Source organism: Clupea harengus, chromosome 9, assembly GCF_900700415.2.
Source record: "Clupea harengus chromosome 9, Ch_v2.0.2, whole genome shotgun sequence".
Classification (NCBI taxonomy): domain Eukaryota; kingdom Metazoa; phylum Chordata; class Actinopteri; order Clupeiformes; family Clupeidae; genus Clupea; species Clupea harengus.
Window position 1 is genome coordinate 21,092,710 of NC_045160.1, and position 14,364 is coordinate 21,107,073.

Consider the following 14,364-nt stretch of genomic DNA (forward strand, 5'->3'; position numbering starts at 1 on the left):
GGAGGACACAGCCAGAAGACAATACACAGAAATAATGAAAGCACAACATCCCAACTTTGACGTGAAGCTCTGCGGTCTTGTTGTGCGGCCAGACAAACCACATCTTGGGGCATCGCCGGATGGATTAGCAAACTGTACCTGCTGTGGGAAAGCAACTGTAGAGATTAAGTGTCCATACAAATACCGTGATGGTCTGACGGGGAGTAGCGAGGACACACAGTTCTGCTTAGACAAAGCAATACAATTAAAGAAGAATCATGAATACTACCATCAAGTTCAGCTTCACATGTTTGTATGCAACGCCCAATACTGCGACTTTGTGGTTTGGACAAAGCAAGTTGTTGCTATCAACGGCATACCCAGAGATGAAGAAATGCTGCAAGCAGTCCTGCCTAAAGCTGAAGTGTTCTTCAAACAGAGTATTTTGCCTGAGCTGTTAACACGCAGCATGGATCCACTGATGCAAGCGCCTACAGTCTGCTCACACTGTCAAAGGCCAGACTTTGGAATGATGATTGACTGTGCAAAGTGCAAGAACCATTTCCACTACACATGTGCCAGAGTAAGAAGAAAGGTTGTGGATTGGTATTGTAAACAGTGCAAAAAAAACAAGTCAGAATGAAATGTACTTCGGAGCAAATTATTTAATACAGTACTAATATTTTACATTTAAACACTTGAATGTGCAATTAATTGTGTTTATGACAATAAACAGTTACTTACAGAATTAATCTAAATTAAGCTTAATGTCTTGGGACTATACATTTACAAAGGTTTGTTAATGCTCCACACACAATCACAATATCGTCCAAGAGGTCAACCTGTGTGAGTGGAATAACAGTAGTCAGAATTTTGAAATTTTTCCATCTACCTATTATTCTTTCAATGTGTATTCTCACATTAGACAAACGCCTTGATATGTCCACTTCTTGAGCAGAGTGCTGCTTTTTACCTTTGGTAAAGTGAGGGATCCTAAGGGTGGCACCACGTGTGGCAAGCTCATCTCTGATGGTAAAACCACGATCTGCTAGTATCTTATCATTATGCTCTAGAAGGTCATAAAATCCAGACTCAGCTGTAATTTGTTTATCTGAAACTCGCCCACCCCAACCTGCCGACAGAAAAGAAATGGCTCCTGAAGGTGACATGCCAACCAAATATTTAACAGTGTTGTGGCTTTTATAAGTCGAGTACGTCTGGGCTCTGGAGGTTAAATTTGTGGGTCTGTTGATAAAAATTTCTGTACAGTCAATAATGCACCTGCAACGTTTATATTTAGGTTTAAAATATTTTGGCATATTCTTTAATACTGCATGCTTGCTTGGCCACTTTATGAGAGGCTTTAAAGTTGCAGACATAACAGGGAGCCAACTTCTCAAAATGTTTGAGATGTCACTTTCTGTGACATTAAATCTGAAAGCAAATCCTTTGTTGCAGAGCCCTAATCTTAGTTTCATTAGGATGATTAATAGATGATCCTTCAGGTTCATAGAGTCACGCACAACCTCTACACTGTCTTTAAGTTTGTGAATCAACCACTCAAATAAGACAATGGTCAGACCTGTAAAAACAGAACTGCACTGCTTTACTCTTGATAGAGCTAAAGGAAAATTGTGTATTTGTGAGTGGTTGCCTTTAGTTCCTCATTCTCAGATTTCAGTTTGTCGATCTCCAAACGCAGGTTGACACACTCTGCAGAAAGTTGTGCGTACTTGTGTTTCCAGATCATCATGGAGAACCTTTGGGACTGTGGCTCTGAAAAAGATATTAGATAGTAATAGACTTATAAAAGAAGCACTGTCACTTTGTTTTAGTTGAGCTTTTCTCAATATTATTTGATAGATGTTTTCAAACAGCATGTGCTAAACAGAATAATGTTCAACGTCATTCACAACACAGTTCTGCTGTATTGAACAATATATCAACAGGACCTGATTCATCCTAATAATGACTGCCCTACATTAGTTAAGGTATTATAAGTTCTTACCAGTGCATGGATCCGCACCAGGCTCCATTCTGCTGTCATCTGAGGACAGGCAAGCTCCAGAAGATTCTGATGCAACCTCATCACTAGCTTCTTTGGGACCGCATGTACATCATCTGGTGGTCTGTGGGTGGTTTCTTCCCTTTTTTCTTTTCCTCTTAAATCTGATACACAGAGATGAAGGCAAACAGTCCAGTCCAAACAGTTTAGTTGCTTGGTAAGATCATAGGAAGTTATCAGGTACCAAAACCAAGTCAAGTGTAAATTACATAGCATACCTCAACAGGGCTTCACAAGACAATGCAGACATAACAAAAATCTGGTCTGACAAATTATCTAAAAATGATGTGACATTACTTGCCATACATTCTCTGCATTTTGATGCATGCAATGTGATTCCGGTTAGCAACTAAATAAGGCTAAAGTGACAATATTTACCTCTCAAGTTTTGTATCGCCATTGTCTATTTCACACTGGGTTGAGAAGGAAAAGACAGAAGGTACAAAGTCGGGACTATTGAAGTCCATGGATACCTCTCCTGTCCAAAAACAGTATTCTAGTTATTGACAGTACGATAGTGTAACAGGTACATTTAGCCTGAGTTTGCCAAGCTTACGACACTAGCTAGTCGTCAAGCTAACTACTAGCAAGACAACGTAACACAATTTAAGGTAAGTTAGCTAGAACGACTTAAACTTGTACATTATTCTGTGTTCTATTGTTAGATAAGCGTACAACTTTACCGGGTTATTTTGTTGTTGTAAGCCAAACCGAGTGATGTGTCTGATTTAGTGCAGCTTTAATGTTAACTTACCTGATATGAAGTGTGAACTGCAGAGTCTGGCATTTTTAATATGGTCTTCGTTCTAATCGGATCTTCTGATGGCTTGTAACCAACGACGTCTGCGGTTGGCATTAAAAGAATTGTTAGCTGCTGGTATTCTGTAAAACTTAAGATCCTTGTTTACAGATTTCCGATTCTGGCATCCCACAGCACAACACGACATTTTTCTGGTTGTCTTTTGCAACCAACTTGCGCAGTTGAACCTGTGTGACGTCGTTCTGACGTAGGGTGAAAATTGGTCTATAGCAGACCTGGGCAAAGTGCGGCCCAAGGGCAATTTGCGGCCCGTTGGCTGTCCCTGTGCGGCCCGCGGAGGTCAATTGTAAATTAGGAATCAAACGTAAATACCTGTATTTATTATACGGCTCTTCAGAATGTTCCAAAAAGTTCCGTTGATTTGAATGGGCCATCCCAACGTTTGCAGTTTCTTTATATTCACTGCTGCGAAAAATGTATGACTGCTGTCATTGGCAACGGGTTTTGTGTGTTCTAATTCACATCTTTCATATCATTCCGCAACGCAAGTAGACCGGTCATTTAACGTAACTGAAAGTCATTGAAACTTGAAGTCAGAAGGTGGGTTGCTTCGCATTTGCGTGAAGAACTAAACGGCAACAAAATCATTAAAAAGAGGTATTTTGGAGAAATGTCTTCTATTGTTTTGGCAAGTAACCGTATGTTTGCGGGATATTTTTTATTTCCGTAGGCCTACATTCGTGCGTGTGGGCGTGCCTGCGACCATTTGCGCTGATAAAAAATGATATTACTATTAATTTGTATACTTATACTATTGCATTACAAGCTTGCTCTCGTGTGTGTGTGTGCCATGTGTATTGGTCGTCTGGGGAACACCTTTAATACTGCAAAAACATGCTCATTTTCAAAATCGTTTTTGGTGAATGTTGATTACATGTTGATTAAATAATGTTGGCGTTTTTACTATGCCTGCACCACATTTTTTTGATAGCCTAAATGCAACATCTACTCTTACCAGTAGCAGTTAATCAAAACCATACAATTTAATGTTTTTTTTATAAAGAGATGCAACTTATATTGAGCAGAATTGAGTTCAGCCTATTGGTCCGGCCCTCCACAACACTCCCACTATCTCATGTGGCCCCTTGGGGAAATGAATTGCCCACCCCTGGTCTATAGCATACAGATGACCCCGCCCCCTCCCCCGCGACGGAATTTTGACACCTCTTCCACATGCAGATGTCATGTGCTGTCATGTGATTGTTTTCCTAAACAGAGGTTGGAGACAGTTCTTGGCAAAGTTTAATTTGTAAACTCATGTGATGTTAATTTGTAAACTCATGCATTTGTTTTTTGTGTATTGGGCTATTGTTCAATACATAAATCTAAACATATTTTAGCCTTTATCTGACTGACAGTTGTGTTGATCACTAAAATTGCATTGACTTGGCATGCAGTTTGTTTAACTGAAAGTAGCTACTAATGTATCAAGCTACTTTTGACAGGTTTTTGTAACTTAGCTTGCTACATTTTTATGAGTGGTAGCTTCTGTGTAGTGAAGCTGAATTTATTGTAGAGTAGCTTGTAGCTTAGCTCACTACACATATCAAGTAGCTTGCCCATCACTGGTTATTTCCCCCCAAATATGTTCATGTGCAAAGTAAACAACAATCAATTGTTTATGTTGAAAACAACTCATGTTCTACAGAAACACCATATTATTCATATCAGCATGCTAATGTTATATGTAACCTTTTAGCAGCTAGCTAGCTTCTATGTGTTTTAATGGATCTGATGGATAAAAGTGTTAGCAGCAAGCTAACAATAATGGTCGAGAACTTCAATTAAGACCTACAATATTCTTTTTGCCCTGACAGCATTCGTGTTGCATATAAACAACAAACCGATTTGATGTAGACATATAAGAAGAGGAGTCAACCAAAGGAGATATTTTTGTGTACAGGCAGAAGGCATCACGGACTGGCAAGACAGCAGAGGTGCTACGGGAGATCCTCGAGGCTTATGACCTTCAGGTATGTCTAGGATTAACTGCACAACAGTGATCCCATTTTGTTTGTTACTGAAACTTTAATATTAGTTGATACTATGTATTATTATTTGCCAGTTTTTTTGTAAGTGTTTCCATTGAAACTCTCCTGGTAATTGTATTGATGGTGTTTTGCAGGAGGAAGAGGAGCCAGATTTTGATGATGCTCCTGTTGCTCTCCTTACATCGGGTCCTGACCCCTTCAGCTGCGAAAACATCTTTGAATTGGGTGCAGAAGATTTCTGAGGCATTTATGTTGTTGTTTGGCCTGACGTATGCTTTCAATTTAGAATATCCGAAAAAACTCACGCACACCTTCTCATACAAAACCTTTTTATGTGTCTGGATGACAACAAACCTCTGAAACCGTCCTTACTCACCTTAAAAAATTATTTGTTGAAATAAACGATTTGTTGTTGACTTGTTAACTTTGTAACGCTGTTCTTTAAAGCTTTGATGTAATCTTTTATTTTGTCAGTTTTACAAGAAATATAAATTATGTGATACCTCTTAAGTTTTTCTCATCTCACTCTTTTTAATAGATAGATTTGAATGTTTCTTGTAGAGTAACTTTCAGTTTAAAGTCAGTTTGTAAACAGAACCAGAAAATCAGTATATGTGGTCAATAATTGAAAATGAGTAGTGCTCACTTAAAAAAAGTTAGCTATTTAAGTATTACCTACTCAGAATAATCAAGCGGAGTTAACTTTAAAAAAGTAAGCTTATTAAGTACTATTTACTCAGAATAATTAAGTTGAACTCTTTCACCAGTATTAAGTGCACTGAACTTGATTTTTAAGGCTTAAAACTTAATTTTATTTTGTGTTTTTGAGTGAAAATAATTTAGTACATAGAGATTAAAACATTTAAGTATAAAAGTATTTGAATATAAGTTCAGAGAACTTAAAAATTATGAAAACGATAACAAAATAAATCAGTTTAGCCGATGTATCATTTTTAAGTTAAGTTTACTTAAAAATAATAATATATGTACTCAAATTTTATTATGTAATCGGTTACATCAAAAGTTTTAAGTACTCTGAACTTGTTCAGGTTTACAGTGCATATTTTCTCGGTATATTTTTGTGAGAACAAAAAGAGTTATGACAAAAGACAGATATATACATTTAACATGTTTTCTTTTTTTATTCATAAAAAAAAACAATGGTGCTGCAACTGAGCAGTTCTTTAGCAGTTATCTTTGCTATTCCATATGGAACATTAATATCTTCATCCTAAACAGAATTTGGGCTTCTTAGCCATTGTATGGTTGAATAAAACATTTTTCTTTTCTTTTTAAATCAAACAGAAATGATTTGGGCTTCTTAGCCATTGTTTTTATAGGATGTTTGAACATTTTTCTCTTTTTTGTCACACAACCATTAACCACACCATGACACAATCTAATGCCTCTAAATGCCCTTTTACAGTAGTCTAGCCGCGGCTATCATATTACGTGCACTGTCTATCCTTATAGTGGTCGGTTTGTCTTCAATTGCCCAGTTGCTTGCAACAGTTTGGAACTGTTGTGCACATGCCTCTGCAAAGTGGAGCTCTTCTGTTTTCATGCACGTTAGTGTAAACGACTTTAACTTCCATTCGTCGGTGATTAGATGTGCAGTTACACCCAGGTAGTTATCATTACTCACAGAAGTCCAGTGATCCCCTGTCAGCGCCTGATGTTTCGTAGCAGCCAAGTCATTTTCCTTTTTTTTCTTTTCAGCTTCATACAGCTCGTGGATTTGTGTCATTATTGTGCGACTTTGCGGTGCTTTGATACTCGAATCCCTCGTTGCCACTCGCACAACTTCGGTGAACCCCTTGTCCTCAACAATATTAATCGGTCTACAGCTTTTAGCAATCCATTTGGCAACTGTGCTAGTCAACTTGTCACAGGCACACTTAATGAGGGGCCTACGTTGTTCAGTGAGGGTGGTTTAGCGCATTCCACTTTAACTCCCCTCGCCGACCAACGCATGCATCGCGTTGAGGTGGTACTTAAGGCTGGTATTGCTACGGTGAAACGATAACGTCTTCCCGCAGAGTGTGTATATCACTTTGGTTTTATTGAATGTTCCATCCTTGTTTTTTTTTAAACACGAACTTCCCATTACAGCGGCGACTAATGCAGATTGGGCGGAATTGTGGGTATATTGGAAGCTCATTTTGCGCATGCGTTAAAAAAATTAACTAATTAATCCTGTAATTTAATCATAACGCGTTAACGCGTTATTTTTCACAGCTCTAATTTATATATATAATCTACTTTAAACAGTTCATATATTTGGCAATAAAAAAAGCCTTTCTTAAATGTCGTCAATCGTCATTTTTATTTTTTTTATTTTAATTTTTTATAAAAGTATCGGTTCCGGCACCGTTTAGGCACCGGTATCGTTTTAAAAGTATCGGTTATGTACCGGTATCGGATAAAAACCAAACGATACCCATCCCTACCGTTTAGGCACAAGTATCGTTTTAAAAGTATCGGTTTAGCACCGGTATTGGAAAAAACCCAAACGATACCCATCCCTAATTGTATGCAGGCTATAAGTTGTCTTGAAATTTACATCTATCACAATACATTTACATTTACATTACATTTAGCAGACGCTTTTGTCCAAAGCGACGTACAAGGGAGAGAACAGTCAATCTACGCGCAATAGAGACCTAGTGTAACAATAAATACTACTTTACATAAGAAATAGAAAAACAAAATAGAAAAGAAAAAGAAGTGCAGGAATGTAACTGCTGTAAGTGCAAGTTAAGCACTAGTCGAAGTGCCAGTTAGGAAGGGAGGTGCTCTCTGAAGAGTTGGGTCTTCAAAAGCTTCTTAAAGGTAGAGAGGGACGCCCCTGCTCTGGTAGTACTAGGCAGTTCGTTCCATCAACGTGGAACTGCAAATGAGAATAGTCTGGATTGCCGTACTTGCACAGACGGCAGTGCCAAACAACGCTCACTAGACGAGCGCAGCATCCTGGGTGTAACATTTACCCTTACAAGAGCATTTAGGTAGGTGGGAGCAGAACCAGCAATCACTCTGTAGGCAAGCATAAGTGACTTGAACTTAATGCGAGCAGCTACAGGCAGCCAGTGGAGCTCAGTGAGTAGCGGTGTGACGTGTGCCCTCTTTGGTTGGTTGAACACCAGACGCGCTGCCGCGTTCTGGATCATCTGTAGTGGTTTCACCACGCAAGCCAGCAAGCCCGTTCGGAGGGCGTTGCAGTAGTCAAGGCGGCAACTCACCAAGGTTTGCACCAGCAGCTGGTTGGCACAATGGGTTAGGTACGGCCTGATTTTACGGATGTTGAATAGCGCAAAGCGCCACGACCTGGAGACAGAGGCGATGTGGTCAGTGAAAGTCATCAATAATGACCCAGAGGTTTCTTGCTGTTTTGGAAGGAACAAGCGATAAGGAGTCAATATTGATATTGATGTTGTGGTGGATGACCTGTTTGGCTGGAAAGACCATCAGTTCCGTTTTGGCCAGGTTCAGCTGAAGGTGGTGATTTTTCATCCATGTGGATATATCAGCGGGACAGTCCGATTTCCGCGCCGAGACATTGGTGTCCTCAGGGGGGAAAGAGAAACAGTTGAGTATCATCGGCATAACAGTGATAGGAAAAACCATGCGAGCGGATGATAGGGCCCAACGAGGTGGTGTTAATGGCAAAGAGAAGTGGTCCTATCACCAAGCCTTGGGGCACCCCTGTGGTGAGGCCGTGAGGTACAGACAGCTGACCTTGCCATGACACGTTGAACGAGCACACAGTGAGGTACGATTCAAACCAGGAGTGTGCCTTGCCAGAAATGCCCATACTTGACAGTATGGACAGAAGGATGCGGTGGTTGACTGTATCAAACGCAGCTGATAAGTCAAGCAGGACGAGAGCCGAGGATTGAGCTGCTGCTCTAGCTGTTTTTAAGGCTTCTGTCACAGACACGGGTGTTTCGGTGGAGTGACTGCTTTTGAATCCAGACTGTTTTGGATCAAGAACTCTGTGACCTGTTTGGAAGCTGCCCTCTCTATAGTTTTCGATAGGAGCGTGAAGTGAGACCGGCCGATAGTTTTCCACCTGAGTGGGATCGAGAGACGGCTTCTTGAGCAGCGGTGTTACCTGAGCCACTTTGAATAGAGAAGGAAATGTTCCAGAATTAAATTAAGCATTAATCACCTGTGTGATTGCCGCAGTGTTAATTTTGGCAGCTATTTTAGATTTAGTCTTAGTCTTTAGACGAAAATGCATATTAGTTTTAGTCACTTTTAGTCATTTTTATCCTGCTTAGTTTTAGTCTAGTTTTCGTCGAACTCAGAACATTTTAGTCTAGTTTTAGTCGACGAAGTCTCATTACATTTTAGTCTAGTTTTAGTCACATTAAACTAAAAATTAAGTCCATCTTATAGTCACATTAAACTCCTTTCCATCCCTTCTCAGGCCCGGGGACCCCTTGTGTTGTGTCTACAACTGCATAATAGTCAAGCTTGCAGTACTTAAACTGTGGATGCAATTAGTCTCTAAGATACAGATCTCCTATGCCTACAGCTGAATTCCAATGAATTCAATGTAAATAATAATTTTAAGGCAATACTTAATTAACAGTATTATCATTAAAATATAAGAGAATATCAAGTCTAGATTTTGAAGATTCAAATGATCTGATAACACAATACAACTACTATGCCTACCTGACCTTAGTTAAATCAACCACATATCCTCCATATGAATTGCTGTGCAATCTGATAACCAACATACAGTATTTAGCTAGACGGATAGTTTGAGAGTTGAAAGTAGTGCTAATAACAATTGCATAAATAGACAAGGATATGTAAACCAATCACATATTCATTTATTTTTTCTTGATTAATGTCATGCGTGGCCTGTCCTATAGTCCACTCTGCAATGTGTTTACTAGCTAGTTATCGATAGCTAGTATAACTTAGCTATGCTACCTCATAGTTAGCCAACGTTAGCTAGCTAAAAGTTTTGGAACTCATTTGCCAAGCCAAACGGGAGGTTTCAATCGAAAATGACTAGCTAGTTATCCAAGCTGACACAACCTATACACTCGACTGCCCCTTTGAAGTTAACTTAACGTTGGCTAATATATTCGAATAACTAGTTAACATTAGCTAATTATCATTGACAGTTACTAGCTAATTTACCTTGGCATAAATGGCAGGGTTGTCTTGTGCGCTTTCAGGTGCCTCTTGTTGTGTTCTTCCCACCTATTTTGAAGCCACAAGGTTTCTCTCCGGTTATTGCGGTGCATTGTGTTTTATTTTCTGTCAAGTTATAATTAAAGACTGTCCAGATATCTATTCCTATTTGTCTTCCAGTACCGAGTGCTTGAACTTCAGCCATCATAACGTTCAGCCATAGGGCGTCACTTGCATGTCTGGCCATCTCAGGGAGTGGAGGAGGGATAGATACAGGACCGGGCAACATTCAACCAATGATGCGCATACAAGTTTAGACAAAAAAAACAATTGTGATTTAGTCACCACCAACATTTTCGTCTCGTCTCGTCAACGAAAGTTAAAATAGATTTAGTCATAGTTTTTATTTATAAAGATCCGTTTTCGTCACGTCTTAGTCACGGAAAAAAGGTCGTTAACGAATATTTTTCGTCATAGTTTTCGTCAACGAAATTAACACTGGATTGCCGGTAAGACGGCAGGCGATATGGCTTCAAGGATGTTGGATGGGATGGGGTCCAGCGGGCATGTAGTAGGATGGCTACCTGTTAGAATTTTGGAGACCTCACTCTCAGTGAGAGGGATGAAAGAAGGAAACAGGGGCAGTGTGGTGGAAAATATGTGAATGAACTCAACAATCTGTGTCTGTAGACTATTAACAATCAGTATAATAACCAGTGTGGGTAGAATATTAGTAGAATATTAACAATCAGTATAAACACTAGAATATTCATGATAACAAGTTACTAAGACTAATATACTACTACAAAATGATTTACACTATTGATATGAATTACATTATGTGCACTCTATATTTAAATATGTATCAAGTCTGGGCATAGTGATGTGTGGGCAGGGGTGACCGAGATAACTATCCACAGGCATGCCGACTGAAGGCTGCGAAAACCTTCCCTTCCTTGGAGGGCCTGCTTTCCTTATCATGGTAACAAAGGAAAGGACCCCACACTGGTATTGCTCAGACACCTGGGCTCAGGAAGCAAACTGAGGTGTGAACAGGGGCGTAACTATAGGAGGTGCAGCAGCACCTGGGCCCGTGGGGTGTCAGGGCCCGTAGCCGGGCCCAAAGATATACATACGTCTCTCGACGGGCCCCCCCCAGTACTGTGTAAAATTTTCGCCTCTCAGATATGCTTGGGTTCAAAGACGAGCTATTATTACACTGCTGGCAGTGTCTAATGCTATATACCCTCTTGAAAAGGCAAACTTATATCCGTCATGGTTTTTATTATTTTGGGGGGAAAATAGTAGCAATTTATAACAAAATCATATGCTTATCCTACAAACACTATAGAAACTATCAAAAAACGATTCAATGAAATGAATAAGTTCTTATTGTCCTTTGGTATTTTTGTGTTTATCAACCATGCAACAGGTAACCTACGGCTATTGTGATAGATATATATTTCAAGACAAGTTATAGCCTACATACATTATGGTAGGGCAGGATTACTAAACTACAAATTGGGTAAATAGTGGTCGTTACTAGGTGGATAGCAAATTATTATGTTAATCTAGCAAATAGCCTGGCAGGGTGCTAGGGAGGCTATTCCTAGCATTAGATAACCCTTTCGGGAAGGGAACAAAATGTAGCAAAGTGTTTCCCCATTTATTCCAATGTAAAACAAATCCATATTCTTGGTTGCAGGCCTAACCAGACACTCCAGGATTTCGCAATGTTGCGATAGCAACTATTAACGCAAATTCAACCATTCCCTTGCAATTTTACCACATCACTGCAACTTTCCCGCAAATTTGACAAGTCAATGTCGTCTCCCACAACTCCCTTCCGCGGCTACACCAAGGGCGGAAATTCTGCTAGCAGACACTAGCAGAGTTCTAATCCGTTGTAAACAGTGAGAATGGCTACACCAGACGTGGAAACGGAATGTTTCTGAAATAGATCTGGCTTAAATTTGTATTATTTTCTGTGAGGTGTGCGTGGCCCTTTTTACATATACTCTGGTAATAAATCTATGAAATGTAATAAAAAAAATTATATGTTTTGCTGTGAATCATGAAGGAAGCAATAAATCCGATTATTTCCCAAACCCTCGAGAGCTGTTGCCATGGAAATTTAATGTTACTTTCTGTTTGAAGATAAGGTAGCAGCTAGTGTTAAAGAATGGATTACTTGAAATTGGACAACTTTAAATTTATATATGAAATTGAACAACATAAACACCTATACAGATAAAATAAATCAACAAGGATAGCAAAACAGATTGATAAGCATAGAATAAGAACGGCAGAAACGCAGTCAGACGACGAGACGTATCACAGTTTTTTTCCGTTATATGTGAAGGCTTGGTATTGGTCTCCCAATATTGATCACTTCACGTTTTGATTGAAAGTCCAGTTTTGAGAAATGTTTTAGCTTAGCTAAAGAATCTTCCATTTTCGCGGTCAAGGTCAAATAAAAGTGTAGAAGAAGAGCAAAGGCAGAACAAGCATAAACCCGACCGGTGGGCTTCATTGAGGCAGAGGTACTGTTTGCCTCCCCTCTGTGTTTTTTCACTGTGGTTTTATGTCAGATCAGCAAGACTAAATACGTTCTACGCATGCGCTCAACCCAGTTTGGGTAGGGACTGCGCAATCTGAGATGAGGCACAGCTCGTCGCTGCCTCACCGTCTCGCTGTTAGTGATGGGAAGTTCGGATCATTTTACCGACTCGGTTCTTTGAATCTCGTTCAGTAAAATGAACGAATCTTTTTTCGAGTCATTCGTTCATTTCGGGGGGGGGGTGGGGGGTGGTAAGAGAAATTCCTGCATTAAAATATTGTATCATGACAGTCTGGATGATTTGAAGTGGTCATTTATTATCACACCAGCATTCAATTATCACGGCAAACTATTACGCTGAACCCTAAGTAAAGTACAAAAAAGTTAAAATAACGAAACCTGTAATTATTACTTGTGAAGGGATATCATTCACGTCTTACTAAACCTAGCCACGCGAAAGTGAACGAGGTAAACAAATCCTTTCTGTTTCCTCTTCTGAGCCTATGCAGGTCACGTGAAAAATTATCCTAAGACCCAGTCAAAATGAACAAATAATTTCTGTTTTCTCTAGCTACCAGTGCTGAACCTATGCAGGTCACGTGGAAAATGAACGATGAACGAGATCTGATCTGTATCCGGCAGATGAACGAGTCGTTCACCTCCCGACTGTGTCTTCGAGTCAATGAACGATCCGGCAGATGAACGAGTTGTTCACCTCCCGACCGTGTCTTCGGGTCAATGAACGATCGGGAGGTGAACGGTTCGTTCATCTGCCGGATACAGATCTTCGGGTCAATGTTTCGTTCTTCTGCCAACCGAGTCTTCGGATCAATGTTTCGTTCATCTGCCGGATACGGATCTTTGGATCATTTTTCACGTGACCTGCATAGGCTCAGTACTGGTAGCTAGAGGAAACAGAAATGATTCGTTCATTTTCCGACTCGGTCTTCGGATACGGATCTTTGGATCATTTCCCACGTGACCTGCATTCAACGAATCATTTCTGTTTCCTTGGCTGAGCCTATGCAAGTCCCGATGCGTGGCCACGAGAAAATGAACGAATCTTTTTTTGAGAGGACTCGTTACTCTCGAGTCCTTGTAAGGATTCGTTCAAAATGAACGAATCGTTCACGAACGACACATCACTACTCGCTGTCTCCTGTCTGTTTGACCAGGACATGCGCAAATGCAATGATTTTGATTATACAAATTCTCAAAATGATTGGAATCATGCACAAATTACATTTATAGCACAGATCAGTAGAGAAATATTAATATTTATTTTCTTTTGTATTATTTTCCTTTTTTTTTACTTTTCATGATGACAGGTGAGGCTCTGCCTCCCCTGACCGCACGTCCGTGGTGCACCTCGTTGTGGATAAGTAAAGCCTATTTTGCTACATTTTTGTAGTCCTGGTAATCTTTTGACCCGTCATAATATCTTGCACCTGGGCCCGTCGTTACTACGTTACGCCACTGGGTGTGAAGGTTGTGTAGCGTTAGACATTTCTGCAGCAGTCGGTCTGCAGCTGTCGGTCAGTCGTGTCTAAATTAAATACACGATACGTTTGATTGGCACATGTGTTAAGCCCATCAATAAGAGAACGTGGATTCACCATCATGAAACATCGGAGGCAATCTCTCGGTGATGTAATTTGTGAAATAATTTCCCATCCTGAAACTCTAGTATTTACTCTGTCTGTAAATAGTCATACAACCTTTGAGACTCTTGGAAAGAATATTTCAGTTACATCTTACATGGATTGAGGTTCTTTACTATAGGCCTACATCATAACCC